Below are 21,240 nucleotides of genomic sequence, written 5' to 3'. Positions count from 1 at the left end.
GCATCTAAGTGCAACCACCAATCAGCAGCTACTGAGCCTATTTAGATATGCTTTTCAAAAAACGTTATCAAGAGAATGGATCAAATTAGATATTAGAAGTAAAAGTTGTTTAAAATTGCATGTTCTTTCTAAATCCGGAAAGAAAAAAGAATGTGTTTCATGTCCCTTTAATGTGCAGCCAGTTTAGATTTTAAATGGCAGCTTCTCTGTCTCTTGTTCGTGCATTATTTGTATTTTCTTGCTTGTTTATTGATAAAATCACTTGACCAAGTGTTCCAGAGTACCTAAAAAATAGGTCTTTCCTCTTACATCTTAGTATTTAATCTGCTGTTGGTAACTTCCTTGTTTACACTACAGTCCTTTTTTGAATAGCTTAGATAGACTTTCAGTTCTTGGATATGTATGTAAATAAAATTGCTGGCACACAATATGCAGCAGTTCCCTTGAGATAACACAGTGCTGCCCGCCACTGGCGTCACACTGCCTGTGAAATAATGCAATGATTTAAAAATTTATTTTTTTTAAATATTTCGACACATACTTTTCTGCCTTAAAATATTTAAAAAGGACCATATTGAGATGCTTAAATTGGTTAAAGGGATTTTTAACTTTTTTTTTTTTTTTTTTTTTTTTTTTTCCCTTTCATGATTCAGAGAGACCTTTCACTTTTAAGCAACTTTCTAATTTACTCCTATTATTTTTTCTTCGTTCTTTTGGTAAGCTTAGGAGCCAGCTCATTTTTTATTAAAGGGACGTGAAACCCAACATTTTCCATTCATTCATTCATTCATTCATTCAGACAGACCATGCAATTTTAAACATTTTTTCAATTTACTTAAGCATACCTAAGTAGGCTCACGGGCTGGCAGCTACCATCTGATTGGTGGCTGCACATATATGCTTAATTCTACCATCATTTCTAAGCATGAAAACAGTGCACCAAATATAAAAGATATAATTCTCAAAAAAGAAATGCGATCTTAAACAATTAACAACCCAACCACTGTGCAACGTCCGAGACACTCACTGTAGGGCCGACACCATTTCTAACACTAAACAAACTGCACTAATAGCGGATCCCTCACCAGATTTAAAGCTGTGATTGGGGACCTTCCGTCACTTCATTGCTTATGGCCTGGTTCCCCACTCTATAGTGCTGATCCAACTTTCCTGGAAACTCTGCAAAGTGTTTATCATTCGCGGAGATAATGGAGAAGTAAACAAACGCCGCCAGCATCTAATGACTCCTCCCAAGCTGACAGGATGCCGTAGCGTGCCGCTTCGCTGCAGCTATTAGTCATTAGCTCTTATATATGCTTCTTGTCATTGGCTTACTGATGCGTTCAGCTAGCTCAATGTAGTTCATTGCTCCTTCTTCAACATAGAATACCAAGAGAATGAAGCAAAATTGAAAATAGTCAATTCTTTAAGAATATATGCTCTATTTTTATCATGAAAGAGAAAATGTGGGTTTCATGTCCCCTTTTTTTTTTTTTTGGTAAAGATGTTTTAATTGAAACTAGGAGGAAATTGCTAACTGGATGATCAGTTCAATCCCTATTGGTGCATAGGCAAACAGATCTCCACAAGCGTGAAAACAAAAATGTATTTATTCAGGACAGGAAATTTTTTTTTTTTTTTTTTCAAAAAGCTAAATGATTTAAAATATAATCTTTTAAATGCAATAAAGAAACATTGATTTTTCTCTTGTGTATAGGTTAAACTTAAAGGGACACTGAACCCAAATTTTTTCTTTCGTGATTCAGATAGAGCATGCAATTTTAAGCAACTTTCTAATTTACTCCTATTATCAAATTTTCTTCATTCTCTTGGTGTCTTTATTTGAAATGCAAGAATGTAAGTTTAGATGCCGGACCATTTTTGGTGAACAACCTGAGTTGTGCTTGCTGATTGGTGGATAAATTAATCTACCAATAAAAAAGTGCTGTCCAGAGTATTGAATCAAAAAAGAACCTTAGATGCCTTCTTTTTCAAATAAAGATAGCATGAGAACAAGGAAATTGATAATAGGAGTAAATTAGTTGCTTAAAATTGCATGCTCTATCTGAATCGCAAAATACATTTTTTTTGGGTTCAGTGTCCCTTTAATGGACTTCTGTCTTCTTTCAATCTCATCTACTATATTACTATGTGTAGCTCTCAAACGATATTGTTAAACCCCCCAGAATATTAAAACATATAATATATAAAAACAATGTAATAAAATAAAAAAGGATACTTGCATAAAATTGATACACAAATGTTGCTTGTCTACCATATTAAAGGGACATAAACCCAAAATGTTTTCTTTCATGTTTTAGATAGAGCATGGAATTTCAAACAACTTTCCAATTTACTTCTATTATCTTATTTGTTTTGCTCCCTTGATATCGTTTGTTGTAAAGGATACTATTACCTAGTTAAACTCAGGAGCTGCTGATTGGTTGCTTCACTTAAATGCCTCATATTATTGGCCTACCCAATGCATTAACTAGCTCCCATTAGTGCATTACTGCTTCGTCAACAAAGGATACCAAGAGAAAGAAGCAAATAAGATGATAAAAGTTAATTGGAAAGTTGTTTAAAATAATATTCTATATCTGAATTATAAAAGAAAATGTTGGGGTTTCATGTCCCTTTAAGTCTGGTTAGACTATATGACAAAAGACAACGAAACGCGTTGTCTTTTGTTAAATGGTCTGGCCGGACTCAAGGCAAGCAACATTTGTGGATCTTCAATTTGTTCAAGTATATTTTTTTGCAATGTTTGTTTTTATATATTATGTTTTAATAAATATATTCAGTTTTTTTTTAAACTATTTTTTTAATTGCTGTCTATTGTTTTTGTTGCTTTTTACTCCATTTAATATACTTCCATTTGAGGTGGTAAACACAAAAACTGTAAAGGAATTTAAAAATGCCTGGGACATGCATAAGGCTATCGTAAGGAAAAAGTAACATGTAATATGGGTAGACTTGATGGGCCTTTTTGGTTCTTATCTACCGTCAAATTCTATGTTTCTATTTAAGGTTGTTGTGTGCGTGTTTTTTTTTTTTTCCTTTTCTTTCTTAGAAGACCAGTAGCTTTAACAACTATATTTTGTTATTTATCTCCTTTTCTTGTTGTATTGCTGCTACTTTGACACTTTTAACCTTTTAAAGCCGTTATGCCGTTCCATTCCGTCATAATTAGACTGGGCTTTAAAGCCGTTATGACGGAATGGAACGTCATAACTAACGGCTGTCCTGAAGCCTTCTGTGCTTCAGGGATTTAATCGCGGTCTGGAGGGCGTTCCTAGGATTGTAGGGACGCCCCCCAGATGCGATCCAATAATTGAAATCTCGCGATCGTATGCACGATCGCGTAGTTTCAATTTGTCTACATCGGAACAGTTGTTCCGATGTAGGCACTTTAACCCTGTCACGAAAGGGTTAAATAACATGCCTAGTAAAATAAAAATAAAACACAGACAGCTGGCTGCCCAGGTTTTGCAGAAACCCCTCAGGAGGAGCACTTGTGGTCTCTATTCTCTCCTCCTGAGACTCAAAATCTTCTTCTCTACAGCACATGTAGAAATATGAGTAATCTAGAAATATCTATGTGTTCTTTATTCAGTTTTATGTTGACAAAGGCTGGGCAAGTTTTACCTCCTATTACAAATACATGAACAAATACACTTCATATGCGTATGTTGTAATTCATGGATGTGTGTGTGTGTGTGTGTGTAAATATATTGTATCATAAGTAACACCTAATACATTATTTTTAAAGCTTTGAAATTAAGACTTTAAATGCTAAACAGCATTATAAACCTAATAAAATAATCACACAACACACACTTTACTTGCATTTTTCTGCAAACAATTCTTTCTATGCATTCCAGTCTGGACTGATTTATAGACAGGAAGATCTTGTTCCTATGAAAGCTGCTCGATAGCTCAGGTCTAGTTATACTGATTCGCTTTAGGTCTAGTTATACTGATTCGCTTTAGCTTGCTTGACTTGCATATCTTTGCTGCAACACAAGGGGACAGCTCCACCTACTGGCTATTTTAATCAATGCAATGCTTTTCAATGCTTTTCAATAGCAATCACATGAGTAAAAAAAAAAGGTTATTATTCTGAAACGGCGCAAATTGAACCGTTGTAAACAGAGGGATATATATATATATATATATATATATATATATATATATATATATATATATATATATATATATATATATATATATATATATATATATATATATATATGAGTGTAGTGGGTTTTGAGAAAAGCGCCTCTATAGAGATCTATTCCCACATTCCATGTATAGATTAGTATACAAATATGTGTATCCTTTGTTGAAAATCATCAAAAGTGTAGTATAGGATATATAGAAATTAAACTAATAATAGGATGAGATTAACGGCTGCCACTACTGAATCCCCAATCCACCCTGTTATTTAGTCCACTTCCTGCGCGAACCAGGTTTTGTAAGGCCCAGCCCTTATTCACTAAAGTTTGAGGATGGGGGTTACCCCCGAAAACATTAACTCAATAAAATTTATTTGTATCACGGCGAGTGCACACACACGCACACACACCTGATGTGTAGGTAGCTTATGGAAAGTTCAGGGAGAGAATTGTTAATAAAAGTTACAAGTCGGGATGGGGGAATGGGAAATATTTTGCGGGAGCAGGAAGGAAAGGCAATGTGAGGGATGGAATGCACAGATAAGGTAACCGTTTGGCAGAGACCATTGTGAGGGATCGGGAAGGTGACAGCATATTTTTATATGGGTGATATAGAGGCATAAAATCAAAGTGGGGTGGAGAAATTGACAACATCTGAGGGGACAAGAGGGACTTAAACACAAAGTACCAGTGCAATGAAAAGATGCTGAAACACGTTTTCTATTTGCACTTTTATGTCCCTTTTTTAAGTGAGTTATCCAATTGCTCTATCAGATAATAAGGAATCAGCAATTAGTTTCTGAATTGTTGGTAAATCCACCTGTTTTGCGGGGAAATTACCAGATCTACTAATTAGCATATATTTGCATAACAGATGATACATTCTAGCTCAAACTAAAACTGCTTGCTCTGATTTTTTATTTTTTTTTCCTTCAAAATCTACATTTACATAATCTGAAATGTGTGTTGTGGTTACAAACAGGCCATGCATGGTAAGGGTCTAAAAATGCTGCATGCTGTGCTATGTTTATACTGTGCAGAGATGCCCATTGCAGTGAGAAACAAATTCTATACATACTATATGTTATTGCTACAGGGCGTTGCTCACTGCTTATCTCTTGATAAGGCCGTCCCCCTTAACTCACCCTCAATTCCTGTCCTGTCTGAGTTCTATGTTTATACAACTTACAAAAATACCATTGTTTGAGAACAGGAGTCTGCCAAATAGTTCCTTGTTGAGAAAAGCAGGACAGGACTCGCCACAATCACTGTGTGGGCATTCAGCACAAAAAAAAATAGCCTAATTCTATTCCAGTTATAAAAACAATTGGAAGTAACAAAAACCATTTCCTTTATAATTGTTAGAAGAGCAAGAAAATACTCTTAAGTGCATTTTATTATTGTACTTTTTCTTGCATATAACGATGATTTAACCCCACAAAGATGTTAGACATTTAGTTAAAGTCGGCTCCAGAACAGCAATGCACTACTGGGAGCTAGCTATGCCTGTAAACCTATTGTCATTGTCTCACTAGATGTGTTCGGATTGTTCCTAGTAGTGCATTGCTTCTTTGATGCTTTCCTTCTCTGGAGAGGATGTGAACTATGTTTAATCACTTTGCAGGGATTAGAAAATTAGCTATATGCAAGCAGTAATGTAGAAGTGCAATAATTAAATGCCCTAACACATTTTATATGAGAAGCGACCAATCGGCAAATAGCACCCTTGTGCTTAGGGTACCACCTTTATGCTTTTCAAAAAAGAATTTCTAAATAATGAAGCAATAAGATAATAGAAGTAAATTGGAAAGTTGTTAAAAATTGTATGCTCTATCCGAATCATGAAAGAAGAAAAAAATGGGTTTCCTGTCCCTTTAAGTGTCCAACACATAAAAGTACTGAGTGTGCCTTGATCTATAATATATATTTTGCTAGTTTTGTACAAGTAGTACAGCGTTTTTATAATATAGGGAAACGTGTAATTTCATTAAAAGGTAAAAGTCAGTTAGTTTTATGTGTATACTGTGCACAAATAAATAAAGACCTGCATTGTTAAACTCTCCATATAAATTTCATGCTTAAAGGGACTCACCTTAAACCCCTTAACTGCTAGAAACACAGATAAAGCAGTGTGGCTTAAACTAGGGCTCGACAAACCTAGGTGCCAAGTAGCCACTGGCACCTTACAATTAGGCACTGATGCCCTGGTTTAGAGACCCCAAAACACCACTTTGCCTTGCTGGCCGCCCCTGGCCATACCTAAGATTTAGCAGCTGTTATAATATATAATTATATGAAAATTTATACAGTAAATTCTCTCGGGTGTGGGCAAATGTTTCTGGCTCTTAAATTTATTGACTGTCTCCTAGATTTTGAACAAATTTGTCGAGCCCTGGCATAAACCCCTGCTTAAGATTGAAACATGGGGCAATTAAAGGGCAATACACCAATCTGTCACTGCAGTTGCCGCCATCGTGTTTGTTTTTTTTTTTTATCACATGGGGCAGATTGGCAACCATAGTTTACTTGAGCACATTGGATCTACAATGCTCTCATAATGTTGCACTTAACCCCTTAATGACCACAGCACTTTTCCATTTTCTGTCCTTTTGGGACCAAGGCTATTTTTACATTTTTGCGGTGTTTGTGTTTAGCTGTAACCTTCCTCTTACTCATTTACTGTACCCACATATATTATATACCGTTTTTCTCGCCATTAAATGGACTTTCCAAAGATACCATTATTTTCATCATATCTTATAATTTACTTTAAAAAAAATTATAAAATATGAGAAAAAAATGGAAAAAAACACACTTTTTCTAACTTTGACCCCCAAAATCTGTTATACATCTGCAACCACCAAAAAACACCCATGCTAAATAGTTTCTAAATTTTGTCCTGAGTTTAGAAATACCCAATGTTTACATGTTCTTTGCTTTTTTTGTAAGTTATAGGGCCATAAATACAAGTAGCACTTTGCTATTTCCAAACCATTTTTTTTTCAAGATTAGCGCTAGTTACATTAGAACACTAATATCTTTCAGGAATCCCTGAATATCTATTGACATGTATATATTTTTTTTTTTTTAGTAAACATCCCAAAGTATTGATCTAGACCAATTTTGGTATATTTCATGCCACCATTTCACCGCCAAATGCGATCAAATACAAAAAATCGTTCACTTTTTCACAAATTTTTTCACAAACTTTTGGTTTCTCACTGAAATTATTTACAAACAGCTTGTGCAATTATGGCATAAATGATTGTAAATTTTTCTTTGGGATCCCCTTTGTTCAGAAATAGCAGACATATATGGCTTTGGTGTTGCTTTTTGGTAATTAGAAGGATGCTAAATGCCACTGTGCACCACACGTGTATTATGCCCAGCAGTAAAGGGGTTAATTAGGGAGCATGTAGGGAGCTTTTTGGGGTAATTTTAGCTTTAGTGTAGTGTAGTAGACAACCCCAAGTAATGATCTAGGCCCATTTTGGTATATTTCATGCCACCATTTCACCGCCAATTGCGATCAAATTAAAAAAAAAGTTAAATTTTTCACAATTTTAGGTTTCTCACTGAAATCATTTACAAACAGCTTGTGCAATTATGGCACAAATTGTTCTAAATGCTTCTCTGGGATCCCCTTTGTTCAGAAATAGCAGACATATATGGCTTTGGCGTTGCTTTTTGGTACTTAGAAGGCCGCTAAATGCCGCTGCGCATCACACGTGTATTATAGCTAGCAGTGAAGGGGTTAATTAGGAAGTTTGTAGGGAGCTTGCAGGGTTAATTTTAGCTTTAGTGTAGAGATCAGCCTCCCACCTGACACATCAGACCCCCTGATCCCTCCCAAACAGCTCCCTTCCCTCCCCCACCCCACAATTGTCCCCGCCATCTTAAGTACTGGCAGCAACTCTGCCAGTACTAAAATAAAATATATATTTAGGCTTTTTGGGTTTTTTTTTTAAAGCATATTTACATATGCTGCTGTGTAGGAGCCCCCCCTTAGCCCCCAACCTGGCTGATCCCCCACCAAACAGCTGTCTAACCCTCCCCCTCTGCCTTAATGGCCGCCATCTTGGGTACTGGCAGCTGTCTGCCAGTACCCAGTTTATTAAAAAAAACAGTTGCTTTTTCATTTTTTCCCCATTTTCTGTAGTGTAGCTCCCCTACCCACCAAAGAACAAACCCCCACCCCCTCCTAGATACCTTTACTGTTGTTTTATTAAAATAAAAAGCTGTACCTGAAACTTTTCTGTAGTGTAGCGGTTCCCACCCGCTCCCGCCCCGTGCACGCGCCCGCCCGCCACCCGGTGTGCGCGCGCCTGTGCGCGCCCCCGCCCCCGATCCCGCCCCCCTCTACATTACCCGGCCCATCGATGGCCGCCCACCCGCCTCCCAAGTCAGCTCCCACCCACCAACGTTACCGGCCACCGATGTCCGGTGCAGAGAGGGCCACAGAGTGGCTCTCTCTGCACCGGATGGCCATTTAAGGTTATTGCAGGATGCCTCCATATCGAGGCATCACTGCAATAACCGGAAAGCAGCTGGAAGCGAGCAGGATCGCTTCCAGCTGCTTTCCACACCGAGGACGTGCAGGGTACGTTCTCAGGCATTAACTGCCTTTTTTCTGAGGACGTACCCTGCACGTCCTTGGTCGTTAAAGGGACATGAAACCCAATTTTTTTTCTTTGGTGATTTAGAAAGAGCATGTCATTTTAAACAACTTTCTAATTTACTTCTATTATCTAATTTGATTTATTCTCTTGATATCACGTGCTGAAAATCATATCTAGATATGCTCAGTAGCTGCTAATTGGTTGCTGCACATAGAGGCCTTGTGTGATTGGCTTACACATGTGCATTGCTATTTCTTCAACAATGGATATCTAAAGAAGTGAGCAAATTAGATAATAGAAGTAAATTGGAAAGTTGTTTAAAATTGTATTCTCTATCTGAATCATGAAAGTTTAATTTTGACTAGACTGTCCCTTTAATTCAAAGTGTGATTTAGGTTCCCTTTAATTTATCGTCGCTGGGGCAGTATGGCACTATGAAAATGTGGTATCCACATTTGTGAGGCTTGCTGATCTGCAACACTATGTGCCATTGATATGTCAATGTCTGTTGCACAGACATTTGATTTTTCTTGCATATAGAGAGAAAAAAAGTAAGCTTATTAAGTATTAAAACAATGCATGTTCTATTCAGGGACCAGAACATCCAGTTTCCCAAAGAAAAAATGAATAAATAAAAAGGAAAACATAAATGAATAGATATTTTACTATCCGTTTTTGTTTTTCTTTTTGTTTGTTTATTTATTTTTTCTTTGGAAAACTGGATGTTCTAGTCCCTGAATAGAAAATGCTTTGTTTTAATACTTGAGCAGGTATATGTTTGCTGTATTAAAGGGACAGACACAACATTTTACCTTCATTATTCAGATAGATCATTACATTTTTTTTAAAGAACTTTCCAGTTTACTTCTATTATCTAGTTTTCTTGGTATCCTTTGTTAAGAAAGCATACCCAGTTAGGCTCAGGAGCTGCACATGTAACACTATATCATTGGCTTACTGATGTGTTCAGATAGCTCCCGGTAGTGCACTGCTGCTCCTTCAACAAAGGATACCAAGAGAATTAAGCAAAATTCCTAATAGAATTAAATTGGAAACTTGTTTAAAAAGGTATGAGCTATCTTAATAATGAAAGAAAGGTGGGTTTCATGTCCCTTTTTTAATATTGATTTAAACCATTTTAATGGGACATAGAATTCTGTTTCAATTCTATCATATTAAGAGAGTAGCTGTCTAAAGTTACTAAATGCAACAATTAAAGACTCCTATTCTGTTGATACACCAACTGTGTATCAACTCGAGGGAGCGCAGCAAGCAAGTGAAGAAAAAATAGATATGATACTAGCCACAATAAAGGCAAAATAAGTACAATATACTAATGATATATAGAAAAACAAATACTTAAAGGGACAGTATACACTCATTTTCATATAACTGCATGTAATAGACACTACTATAAATAATAAGATGCCCAGATACTGATATAAAAATCCAGTATAAAATGGTTTAAAAATGTACTTAGAAGCTCTCAGTTTAGCTCTGTCGAAAAGGCAGTTGGAAAGCCCACTGCAAGTGGCAAATAAGACACTCCCCCCATCCCCCCTTCTTTTGCATATGAAAAGACACTTTACACAAACAGGAGCAAACTGGAGAAGGTAGCTGACGGTATTCAAATAAAACTTTGGGGCTTGGTTAGGAGTCTGAAAATCAGAGCAATGTTATTTTAAAAATAAGCAAAATTATACATTTTTAAAAAAAAACTTTTTGGGCTTTATAAATAGATCTACAAACCATTTATGCAAAGAAAAAAATGAGTGTATAATGTCCCTTTAATCTTGTCTGGTGACAAGAAGAAACACTGGACCAAAGTCCTAATATATCTTAGCTGTTTCCAGAAGTCAGTCCATAGATGGATACAAGAAATAGGGGTCCTTAAACAATGGTAATCCTGATTGGATGTTCAGGCTGATGGAGGGTCGGTCACACCCAATGGGAGTCAGCTCTTTGTCACAATATTCCATCTGTATATAAACTTTTTCTGTGAATAGATCACAAAACAAAGGCGCCTCCTAGTGTGATATAGTAGATACAAGGTGGTTAAAACTGAATAAAAGATGGATACTCGCAAATGGAGCGGCACCCAATTGTGCTAAGTCAGGCAGACTGGGAACTTGCAGTGTCCCAGCTAACTGGCCCAGCATGATACAGGCCTGATGAAACACACAGAGATCTGAGAAATGCGTTGCTTTCTGTGTTTTTAATTTCAGAGTCATATATTTTTATATTAAATTGTGACAATTGCAATTTTATGAGAGTATGAGCTTATTTTCCACTGAGGACACCTGGGATACCGGTACTCATGCTGAGCAGTGGACAACCATAATAAGCATGAGATGGGGGGGGACTATATGGGGCAAGAAGATGGAGATGAAAAGGTTTGATAATGAAGTATAAAAAGTAAAGAATAATTATTATTGTTCTTTATTTGTAAAGCACCAACAGATTCCGCAGCGCTGCCCATGGGTACAAGGAGAAACAATACAATAAAAGACAACATTTTACAGACAAATACAGGGGGAATTAAGGGCCCTATTCCCGTGGGAATTTACAATCTAGATGATAAATAGAATCAAATTACATTAAAACCTTTAACACATCACTATCCTCATCGACTTTATTCTGTTCCAGGTTTCCTGATTCATACATAGGCACCTGTGCTGTGCTTACATATGGTGTGGCAGGTGCAATCATTACAGGGAACCAGGTATTATTCATTTTAGCATACAGGAATCCGTGGCAATTTATTGGTAGCCTAAGACCTGAATAAACAAAAGTCTTTTTGTTTGTCAAACGTAAAACAGTTCTGAGCTTTCTTTTTCTAATTCTCGGGGGGGGGGGGGGGGGGTTTCCCCATCCCTTTTTTTTCCCCATCCCTTTTTTTTCCCCATCCCTTTTTTTTCCCCATCCCTTTTTTTTCCCCTTTGTTTTCTCTTATTCTCCTTTTTCTTTCTTTCTTTTTTTTTAAACCACAGTTTGAGCCTAACAAGTGATGAAAATTATCTGGGATGTCAGTTTTTAGGTTTACCAGAATCCACAGAAGAGTGTGAATTTATTGTTATGTGTTTGCCTCAGGCACCGTCGTCTGGTTGACCTTTGCCTTTTGATACACAGCATTATTCAGTTGGAAGTAGTCATTAACAACTGAATAAAATGTACAAGGTTAGCAACAATGTATGATTAGCCAAGGGTGCTTCACTGGTATTTGTAGAATACGCCACCACAATTGTCAGGATGGATACATACAGTATAGCCTTGTGTAGCTTTCACTGTATCCTGCTTCTAAGACCATCATGGAAAAACAGGTGGCAACAAAGCACTTACTAAATTCATGTGAAATTTTGGTGTAATTGGTGTAATTAGTTTTTTTGCTGCCCTAGGCAATTGGAAACCTGCTGCCAGCTAAATAACCGTAACTATTTACCTCATATTTATTTCCGTTGGAGGCCAGGGAGGGTTCATACTCGTACAACGACACTAGAGAATCGGGGATAATTGATTTGCAATATTTATTATTATTATTATTATTATACTTTATTTATGAAGCGCCAACATATTCCGCAGCCCTATCCAAGGGTACAATTAATTTAAATGAAACTGATATAAAACTTGTAAGAGACAGAACAAAATTTACAATCACATACAGGAGGAATTGAGGGCCCTATTCCTGTGAGAATTTACAATCTAGAAGAGTAGGAGGTTGAGAAACAGGAGGTGAGTACTGCAAGATTGGGAAAGATGTTAATGCAGAGTTAGATGAGGGAAGTGAAATTAATTTATTATTGAGTTGGGTGGTAGGCTTCTCTGAACAAAAGTCTTTAGGGAGCATTTAAAGGAAGAAAGATTAGGGCAAAGCCTGACAGTGTGAGGGAGAGTGTTCCAGAGGGTAGGTGCTGCACGACAGAAGTCGTGCAAGGAGCAGGTCATTGTTGGATCTTAGTGGGTGGGCTGGAGTATACTTGTTTATTAGAGAGGATAGGTAGTGGGGAGCGGCGTTGGTGAGAATTTTGAATTTAATTCTGCTGTGAATGGGGCGCCAATGAAGGGACTCGCAGAGAGGTGCGGCAGATACAGAGGGACGGGAAAGGTGGATCAACCTGGCAGAGGCATTTAGGATGGATTAATGGGGGGAGAGGTGGGAAAGAGGAAGGCCAGTAATTAGGGTTATTGCTGTAGTCAAGTTGGGAAATAACAAGGGAGTGGTTTATTTGCTTTGTAGTGTTAGCGCTCAGTAAAGCGCGAATCTTTGAAATATTGCTTAAGTGGTTGCGGCAGGATGTAGAAAGTAATTGGATGTGGGGGACGAAGGATAGATTTGAGTCAAGTGTAACTCTGAGGCAGCGGACTTGGGGCGATGTGGAAATGGTGATGCTGTCGACAGAGATAGAGAAGTCAGAAGTTGGCGTAGAGCTTGGGGGGGGGGGATTAGAAGGAGCTAAGTCTTGGACATGTTAATCTTTAGGTGGTGAGAGGCCATCCAGGAAGAGATATCAGATAAGCAGTCGCTGACATGAGAAAAGACAGAGGGAGAGAGAGCAGGGGTGGAGAGGTAGATCTTGGTGTCATCAGCATAGAGGTGATATTTAAAGTCATAACTGTTGGTAAGTTTACCCAGTGAAGTATAAATGGAGAAGAGTAGAGGACCCAGAACAGATCCTTGATGTACTCCAACAGACAGAGGCATTGGAGAGGAGTCGCCGCCAGAGAATGACACAAAGACCTGTGAGAAAGATAGGAGGGAATCCAAGAAAAAGCTGTGTCACAGAGGCCAAAAGAGCGAAGGGTCTGTAGGAGGAGGGGGTGGTCAATTGTGTCGAAGGCAGCTGAGAAGTCAAGTAAGATGAGTATAGAGTAGTGGCCAATACTTTTAGCAAAGAGAAGATTGTTAGTAACATTTGTTAAGCTTTGTGCCATAGAACAGTCGCTTAAAATATGTCACTGTTCCAGGTATATGGGATTTTTTAAATTTATTTACTTTCATTTTTTTTTAACTGAGAATGTGCACATGGTGTATTCACCTTCTTCTGTATCAAACCTGTTTGTTAGTCTACAGGATTGCTATGTCTGGATCTTACATTAAAAATGTTGAGACTGACAACAGGATTATTGGGTGGAGGTATTCTTGGTATCAAATATTTTTGTTCTAATGTTAACCTTGGGGTGAATGAAAACATATATGTTTACTGTTACTACTTCTGTAGTGCATACCACAATTAATCATACCATGTTATAATTAATAAATCAATCAATTAAAATAAATTTTATATATATATATACACACACACATGATGGTGCACAAAAAAGGATAAAAGTCCCAGGTAATCATGGTGGGACTCCAAAAAGACAGAGGCAGCTCCAAAGGATGAATCGGAAGTGGTTAAAAAGTATAACAAATATATTAAAAACAAGGCATATAATGAGACTGTCCCAATCAGAGACTACTACTACTACTGATTTTGTTTGTAGTAGTCTCTGATTGGGACAGTCTCATTATATGCTGGAACATCCTTTGCCTTGCCTCCTATTAGGAGCTTCCTGTGCCTATATATCTAGAGCTTGATTTTGAAGCTCTAGACAATGTGAGTACCTTTTCTAGGTTCTGCTGCAAATTTCATATAACCACAGAACTTCACTATACGTGTTTCTCTTTTTTTCCCTGAGGTTCACCTGCTGAGCATTACCACCATGATTACCTGGGACTTTTATGCTTTTTAGTGCACCATCACATTTTGTTTTTGTATTTTATTATTTCTTATATTGTGATTTAAAGGGACAGTCAACACCAGAATTTTTGTTGTTTAAAAAGATAGATAATCCCTTTATTACCCATTCCCCAGTTTTGCATAATCAATGCTGTTATATTAATATACTTTTTACCTCTGTGATTTCCTTGTATCTAAGCCTCTGCAAACTGCCCCCTTATTTCAGTTCTTTTGACAGACTTGCATTTTAGCCAACCAGTGCTCATTCCTAGGTAACTTCTCATGCTTGAGCTCAATGTTATCTATATGAAACACATGAACTAATGCCCTCTAGTGGTGAAAAACTTTCAAAATGTTTTTAGATTAGAGGCAGCCTTCAAGGTCTAAGAAATTAACATATGAACCTCCTAGGTTTAGCTTTCAACTAAGAATATCAAGAGAACAAAGCAAAATTGGTGATAAAAGTAAATTGGAAAGTTGTTTATACACACACACATATACACTCGCCAGGACATTTATTCCAAATTTGTTGACTTGATCTCTGGAGTGCTTGTCTATTTTGAACATTAATATAGCAGGGTCTGATTGCAGTTAAATGGCACTGCGTGTGCGCAACAAAATAACTCTTTCTAATGTAGCTCAAACATTTCACATTATTTGTCTGGTTGCTGTAAAGCAAGTCATACACATGCTTAAACAAAGAAAATTGGCACAAGCTGTATTATGTTCCATATTTCTGTTTAGATTCCTTCTTCCTTCCTTTACATTTCAGAATTTATTTAGTTTGGTTTCTACCAAAGAGAGGCTATTTTTTTTGTTCTGCTGGTAATATTTGTAGGTTGGAGTTAAGAGGCCATAATAATATTACAATGACATGCTCTACTACAAAGGGGTTAAACACACAGTAGAAGTACTACTCGGGACCTGAAGAGCATTGCTGGTCTAAACATAAACCCCTGCTGTTCCAATCATCGGCGCTAGTTCCACATCTAAATCGTGCGATTAGCGTAGAGGTTAACACACAGTTGTGCAGGGTCTAAATAATTATTGCATGTCATTTTTTGACTATTCTGACCTTTTTAAACCTGGATTGCAGGGCAGAAGAATTAAATACAATCAAGCTCTCTATAGAAACTAAAGAGAGAGGATAATTGAAAAATATAAATATATTCTGTATCAGCAGTTAAACTGATGGTAATAAGCACACACTATTAAACAGAGCATTTAAAACTATGCGTTGTGCACCTGGCAGCAAGATGAGTTTAGTTTAAATATTTGCACTATAAAATGTGTTTATACAAGCTAAAACTAACATAAATTCATGCACTTGGCCACCCCTATGTAAAACTTTTTTTTTTTCATTTTTAAATAATGATACCGCTTTGATGACAGCAATCACATTAGCTGAACTGCACGTTCCATAGCTCTCTATTGTAGCACACTCCCGCGCCTGTGAAGAAAGAAGCCAGACAAACCTCACATGCCATAGTAAATATTGCATAGTTGTACCACCTCCATCATTTAAAGGGACACTGAACCCAAATTTTTTCTTTTGTGATTCAGATAGAGCATGCAATTTTAAGCAACTTTCTAATTTACTCCTATTAGCAATTTTTCTTTGTTCTCTTGCTATCTTTATTTGAAAAAGAAGACATCTAAGTTGTTTGTTTCAGTACTCTGGACAGCACATTTTTTATTGGTGGATGAATTTATCCACCAATCAGGACAACCTAGGTTCTTCACCAAAAATGGGCCGGCATCTAAACTTACATTCTTGCAGTTCAAATAAAGATACCAAGAGAATGAAGTAAATTTGATAATAGGAGTAAATTAGAAAGTTGCTTAAAATGTCATGCTCTATCTGAATCACAAAAGAAAAAAATTGGGTAGTGTCCCTTTAAGGAAAAAAGTTGTATTACATGGGGACAGCCAGCTGCCATAGGCATTTGTAAATTAAGTACATAGATATAAATGCACTGTTTAATAGTGACAGTGTTTACGAAGACTTTAAGCACTGCACTGCAAAATATTTGCATTCACAATATAAATAAAAGCAATTTACAACTTTAATTTAAACAGATCTGCTGTCCAGGAATGTGTCTCCAGCATGTTTATATTATCTCCTTTACTTTAAAGGTGTAGAATGTTAGTGTTAAGTTCAGAATCCTGTCGTGCTCCTAGCGACTCTGGGAACAGTGGGACCCCCCCCATGCACAGGATTTTCTGAATTAAAGGAAAAAGAGGCAAAGTATAAACTAAAGTGCATTGATTTCTCTTGCAAGGTGTATCCAGTCCACGGATTCATCCTTTACTTGTGGGATATTCTCATTCCCTACAGGAAGTGGCAAAGAGAGCACACAGCAGAGCTGTCCATATAGCTCCCCCTCTAGCTCCACCCCCCAGTCATTCTCTTTGCCGGCTCTAAGCACTAGGGTCTCTCTACGGGAGGGTAAAGTGAATGTGGTGTTAGAATTGTAGTTTTATTATCTTCAATCAAAAGTTTATTTTTAAATGGTACCGGTTTGTACTATTTACTCTCTAGCAGAAAAAAGATGAAGAATTCTGCTGAGAGGAAGATGATTTTAGCATGTTGTAACTAAAATCCATTGCTGTTCCCACACAGGACTGAGGAGTACCAGAAAACTTCAGTTGGGGGGAACAGTTTGCAGGCTTGACTGCAATGAGGTATGTTCAGTCATTTATTCTAGACAAGATGGAGATAATGCTAGAAAAGACTGACAAGATCCCCATGTGGGGAGGGTAAGCTATGTTCTGAGACTTCGTAAAGAATTGAATGCTTACATAACAGGGCTAATTATGCTGGTTGACACTAACTCAGGGCAATCGATTATTTTGCTTAAGAAATACTCGTTGGGAGACACTTTGAAAGCACTTTTGAGTTTTTTCTGGGGTTATTACCCACATGGCTAAATTTTATTCACTTAGAAGTGATTTTTGTAGGCCTCACAGCTGTGGAGTGGGAGGGGCCGAATTTCGCGCCTCAGATGCGCAGTTAGAATTGAAAGAGAAGCTCATGCTGCTTCACATGGAGGGTCCTGCTGCGTTTTGAGGGCCTAGAAGAAGCTTTATTCCCCCAAATCTGATCCCTAAGGGCAGGTAGGGCCACAGCAGTGCTGTGGCAAGGTGCTGTAGTAATTTAACCGGTTGTTGGCTTTAGGCTGCTCCGGTTTGGGCATTAAAGGGTTAATCGTTTTTCTTGCTAGTGGTGCAATCTTACTAAGGCTTTAGGTACATACTGTGAAAATTTCAAGAAAATGACTGCATTTTTCACTGTTTTGTAAAATTGTGTGCCTTTTTTATCTCTTAAAGGCACAGTAACGTTTTTTCAAATTGTGTATTTTATTTGTTTATAGTGATTTCTAAGCCTGTTTGTGCATATTACTAGTCTGTTAAACATGTCTGAGACCAAGGAAAATCCTTGTTCAATGTGTTTAGAAGCCATGGTGGAACCCCCTCTCAGAATGTGTCCCAATTGCACTAATGTGTCTATACACTTTAAGGATCATATTGTTGCACTTAAAAATGTGGCCCTAGATGATTTTCAGACTGAAGGTAACGAGGAAACCCAGTCCACCTCTCCCCATGTGTCACAACCAGTTACGCCCGCTCAAGCGATGCCTAGTACCTCTAGTGCGTCTGCCCCTATTACATTACAACAACTAGCGGCAGTCATGGATAATTCCCTGGCAGCTTTCTTATCTAAACTGCCCGTGTTACCTGCAAAGCGTGATAGCTCTGTTTTAAGAACAGATTATGAGCATTCTGAAGCTTTGGTAGCCTTATCCGATGTACCCTCACAACTCTCTGAAGTGGGGGTGAGGGATTTGATGTCTGAGGGAGAAATTTCCAATTCAGGAAAGGTTTCTCATCAGGCAGATTCAGATACATTGGCGTATTGCTCAGGGAGGTATTAGCTACTCTGGATGATTGCGACCCTATGGTGGTCCCAGAGAAATTGTGTAAAATGGACAAGTACCTAGAGGTCCCGGTATACACTGATGCGTTTCCGGTCCCTAAGAGGATTGCGGATATCGTTACTAGGGAGTGGGATAGACCAGGTGTCCCTTTTGTTCCTCCCCCTGTTTTTAAGAAAATGTTCCCCATAACTGACCCCATGCGGGACTCGTGGCAGACGGTCCCTAAGGTAGAGGGGGCTGTTTCTTCACTTGCTAAACGCACAACTATACCAATTGAAGACAGTTGTGCTTTTAAAGACCCTATGGATAAAAAGTTAGAGGGTTTACTTAAGAAAATTTTTGTTCAACAAGGTTTTCTTCTCCAACCTATTGCCTGCATTATTCCTGTAACTACTGCAGCTGCTTTCTGGTTTGAGGCGCTGGAGGACTCGCTCTAGACGGAGACCTCATATGACGAAATTATGAATAGAATTAAGGCTCTAAAGCTGGCTAATTCTTTTATCACAGATGCCGCTTTTCAATTAGCTAAGTTAGCGGCAAAGAATTCAGGTTTCGCCATTATGGCGCGCAGAGCGCTTTGGCTCAAGTCCTGGTCGGCTGATGTGTCGTCAAAATCCAAACTATTAAACATTCCTTTCAAAGGAAAGACCCTCTTCGGGCTAGAATTGAGATTATTTCAGAAATCACCGGGGGAAAGGGCCATGCTCTCCCTCAGGACAAGCCCTTTAAGGCTAAGAACAAAGCTAATTTTCGTTCCTTTTGTAATTTCAGGAGCGGTCCCGCTTCAGCCTCTACGGCTGCAAAGCAAGAGGGTAACGCTTCACAGCCCAAGGCGACCTGGAAGCCTTACCAGGGCTGGAAAAAGGGTAAACAGGCCAAAAAGCCTGCAGCTGCCACCAAGACAGCATGAAGGGGTAGCCCCCGATCCGGGACCGGATCTAGTAAGGGGCAGACTGTCTTTCTTTGCTCAGGCCTGGGCAAGAGATGTTCACGATCCCTGGGCATTAGAGATTGTTTCCCAGGGATATCTTCTAGAATTCAAGGACTCCCCTCCAAGGGGAAGGTTCCACATTTCTCGTCTGTCTACAGATCAGACAAAGAAAGAAGCGTTTTTACGCTGTGTAGAAGATCTACATACAATAGGAGTGATACACCCGGTTCCAATTGCAGAACAAGGACTGGGTTTTTACTCAAACCTGTTTGTGGTTCCCAAAAAAGGAAGAACTTTCAGACCAATCTTGGATCTAAAAATTCTAAACGGATTCCTCAGAGTCCCATCATTCAAGATGGAGACCATTCGGACAATCTTACCTATGATCCAGGAAGGTCAATATATGACTACCGTGGATCTAAAGGATGCGTATCTGCATATTCCTATCCACAAAGATCATCATCAGTTTCTCAGGTTCACTTTTCTAGACCAGCATTACCAGTTTGTGGCTCTTCCTTTCGGGTTGGCCACGGCTCCCAGAATTTTCACAAAGGTGCTAGGGTCCCTCCTAGCGGTTCTAAGACCGCGGGGCATAGCAGTGGCGCCTTACCTAGACGACATCTTAATTCAAGAGCCGTCTTTCCAAAGAGCAAAGTCTCACACGGAGATTGTATTGGCTTTTCTGAGGTCTCACGGGTGGAAGGTGAACATCAAAAAGAGTTCTCTCTCCCCACTCGCAAGGGTTCCCTTCCTAGGAACTCTGATAGACTCAGTAGAAATGAAGATATTTCTGACGGAGGTCAGAAAGTTAAAACTCTTAACCACTTGCCGAGTTCTTCATTCCATTCCTCGGCCATCTGTAGCTCAATGCATGGAGACAATCGGATTAATGGTAGCGGCAATGGACATATTCCCTTTTGCTCGGATACATCTCAGACCACTGCAACTATGCATGCTCAAACAGTGGAATGGGGATTATGCAGATTTGTCTCCTCAAATACAGTTGGACCAGGGGACCAGAGATTCTCTTCTCTGGTGGTTGTCTCAGGATCACCTGTCTCAAGGAATATGTTTCCGCAGACCAGAGGGGATCATTGTAATGACCGACGCCAGTCTGTTAGGCTGGGGTGCAGTCTGGGACTCCCTGAAAGCTCAGGGCTTATGGACTCGGGAAGAAGCTCTTCTCCCAATAAACATTCTGGAACTGAGGGCGATATTCAACGCGCTTCAGACATGGCCTCAACTAGCTACGGCCAAATTTATCAGATTTCAGTCGGACAACATCACGACTGTAGCTTACATCAATCAGGGGGAACAAAGAGTTCCCTAGCGATGAAGGAAGTAACCAAAATAATCAGGTGGGCGGAGGATCACTCCTGCCATCTCTCAGCAATTCACATCCCAGGAGTAGACAACTGGGAGGCGGATTTTCTAAATCGTCAGACTTTTCACCTGGGGGAGTGGGAACTCCACCCGGAGGTGTTTGCCCAGCTGATACAGCTATGGGGCATTCCAGACTTGGATCTGATGGCGTCCCGTCAGAACTCCAAACTTCCTCTCTACGGGTCCAGGTCCCGGGATCCCAAGACGGTATTGATAGATGCTCTAGCAGCGCCTTGGTCCTTCAATCTGGCTTATGTTTTTCCACCGTTTCCTCTTCTCCCTCGTCTGGTTGCCAGAATCAAACAGGAGAAGGCTGCAATGATTCTGATAGCGCCTGCGTGGCCACGCAGGACTTGGTATGCAGACCTAGTGGACATGTCATCTGTCCCACCATGGACATTGCCAATGAGGCATGATCTTCTAATACAGGGTCCGTTTAAGCATCCAAATCTAATTTCTCTGCGTCTGACTGCT

The 21,240-nt window shown here is 38.9% G+C and overlaps 1 protein-coding gene across 1 annotated transcript in view; it reads left to right on the top strand.

Moving 5' to 3' along the window:
* The window catches only part of LOC128664756 (rho guanine nucleotide exchange factor 15-like), a 243,905-nt gene that overhangs the window by 13,996 nt on the left and 208,669 nt on the right, over positions 1 to 21,240 (top strand). The gene's annotated exons all lie outside the window — the stretch shown is intronic.

Source organism: Bombina bombina, chromosome 6 (assembly GCF_027579735.1).
Source record: "Bombina bombina isolate aBomBom1 chromosome 6, aBomBom1.pri, whole genome shotgun sequence".
Taxonomy (NCBI): Eukaryota; Metazoa; Chordata; class Amphibia; order Anura; family Bombinatoridae; genus Bombina; species Bombina bombina.
Note: the sequence above shows the minus strand (reverse complement) of the source record. Positions and strands in the feature narration are given on the sequence as shown.